Source organism: Tachyglossus aculeatus, chromosome 16, assembly GCF_015852505.1.
Source record: "Tachyglossus aculeatus isolate mTacAcu1 chromosome 16, mTacAcu1.pri, whole genome shotgun sequence".
NCBI classification, from domain to species: Eukaryota; Metazoa; Chordata; class Mammalia; order Monotremata; family Tachyglossidae; genus Tachyglossus; species Tachyglossus aculeatus.
The window spans coordinates 29,447,025-29,449,488 of NC_052081.1; the positions used below are offsets into that span (position 1 = coordinate 29,447,025).

Sequence of the window (2,464 nt, forward strand, 5' to 3'; positions counted from 1 at the left end):
AGCACAGTGTGATATGTAGGATGGCCACAAAAGACATTTGTGGATACTTAACATCTGGACACACGTATGTATTGTGCTGGACATGCACTACAACATAATGATATCATTTTGTGGAAAATTCCTCTGATTCTTTGATCATTTCTCTCTGGGTAAGGTTGACCTCCCCCTTGCCTTAAAGTTGTGTTCCCCTGCCAACCTTCCTGTGAACAGGGGCACCTCTTCCTATCAGTGGGATTCCCGAGCAAGGGTTGAGCAGTCAGGGAGGGCGAGCACTGAAAAAACGCCCAGCATGAAGCCCTCGGATGCCATATCAGTACTGGATAGGAGACATACCTGTCGAAAATGGCACTGTCTGGCATAAAGCTGGACTGTCGAGCATTAAAACCAGATGAATGGCCACCTTAGTCATACACTAAGTGAACTCAATGAATATTGAGTTGCACTGAAAATTTTAAAAGAATTACTGAACAGTATCTCCAGATTTCAATCTTATATTTTCTACTATTAAATTTCAATTGCTGAATTCCCCCTGCCCTAGCCCAAGCATAAAGGCCAGATAATTCCATAAGAATAGTGTGGGCTGGAACTGCCAAGCAAGGCTTTTACATTTGGCCCAAATCAGTCAATCAATGGTATTGAGCACTTACTATGTGCCAATCACTGTACTAAGCACTTACGAGAGTACAATAATCTGAATTACTAAGCAGTGTGGTGTAGCGGGAAGAAGCGTGGCATAATGGATAGAGCACAGGCCTGGGAGTCAGAGGGTCATGATTTCTAATACTGGCTCTGCCACTTGCCTGCTGTGTGGCCTTGGGCAACTCACCTCACTTCTCTCTGCCTCAGTTACCTCATCTGTAAAATGGAGATGAAGACTGTAAGCCCCATGTGGGATCGGGACTGTGTCCAACCTGATATACTTGTATCCACCCCAGCACTTATACAGTGCCTGGCACATGGTAAGGGCTTAACAAATACCACCATTATTTATTTATTATTATTTATTGACTAATTCCCATAAGCACGCCAGGTATTTCGGCCAGAATGGTCAGATGGTTGCAAACATGTATTATAGAAACCCTGCCTGGAAAATGAGAATTGTTAGGATACATGCGTGAATTCAACCTGCAGCAATCAACACAACCACAGGGTATGGGGTTGCTATGGTGGGTGAAGGATGAATGCATATCAAGAAAAAGATAGAGCTGGATGTGATAAGATCCACTGCCTAAGGATCAATGAGCTGATGACCTAGTACATCTCCTGAGATGTAGCCCTGGTTAGTAAGGGCTAAGCAGTGGGTGAGGTGGGATTGGGGCAGACCTAGCATTATCAAATCTGTTGCTTACTCTACAGTGCCTTTCATCAACAGCTAGGTTGGTTGGGAAGTTGGTTAGGAAGGGAGACAGTTATAAGGGAGTTGGTGGCAAAGTCGGGGGGAAGGACCATGGAGAGGGGCTTATTTTCCCTCATGGGAACTTCTCTGGGCCCCTTTCAATGATCCCCACTCAGACTATATCCCAATACATACACCTTCTTAGCTACTCTGAATACAAATTGAAATCAAATATGAGACTCAGCCCCCTCTCAGGATTGCACCTGGAGAGTTTCCAGTACTCTACCAGTCTCAGCTACTGGAGGGAGAGTCAAGCAGAGGCCTACCCATTCCATTCCTAGCTTGGGCAGTGGCTAGCAAATGGAAGGCAATCTGCTACAAGTCAAAACTCATCTGTGCTGGACAGCAGCAGCATGGGAGGGAGTCAAGAGTGGAGATTAAAATTTTACTGCAAGGAAAAAGGTAATCATAAACCACTTCCATATTTTTTTACCACGGAAACTATGGTTACACTAACAGAATGATTGCAGATGGAGATGGGGAGTTCTGGGAGAGATGAGATGTGCCCATGGAGTTGCTATGGGTCGAAGACAACTCGATACCGTAAGACAAGACAAGAGACTCACATCTAAAATTCCATAGAAGGATTTCTGGTCAACCTCTTCTCTATTTTGGACTCTAGTGCATTGCTCAGTCTCTCTATTAAAAAAATGGTATTTGGTAAGGGCTTACTGGAGTAGATGCAAGGTATTCAGGTTGGACACAGTACATGTCCCACATGGGGCTCAGTCTTAATTCCTATTTTACAAATGAAGGAATTCATGTCACAGAGAAGTTGTGACATGTCCAAGATAGAAATGATGTGACTTAGTGGAAAGAGCACAGGCTTGGGAGTCAGAGATTCTGGGTCCTAATCCCTACTCCTCAACTTGTCTGCTGTGTGACCTTGGGCAAGTCACTTAACTTCTCTGGACCTCAGTTCCCTCATCTGTAAAATGGGGATGAAGACTCTGAGCCCTACGTGGGACAGCCTGATTGCCGTGTATCTACCCCAGTGCTTAGGACAGTGCTTGGCACATAGTGTTTAACAAATGCCATCATTATTATCCCACGGCAGACATATAGTGG

The 2,464-nt window shown here is 44.7% G+C and overlaps 1 non-coding gene across 1 annotated transcript; it reads left to right on the forward strand.

Moving 5' to 3' along the window:
* The first annotated feature begins 1,581 nt into the window (after nucleotides 1–1,581).
* LOC119938930 lies at nucleotides 1,582–1,719 on the forward strand. The gene has a single exon (XR_005454616.1). It is a non-coding gene; the product is annotated as a small nucleolar RNA SNORA7 (small nucleolar RNA).
* Nucleotides 1,720–2,464: the final 745 nt, after the last annotated feature.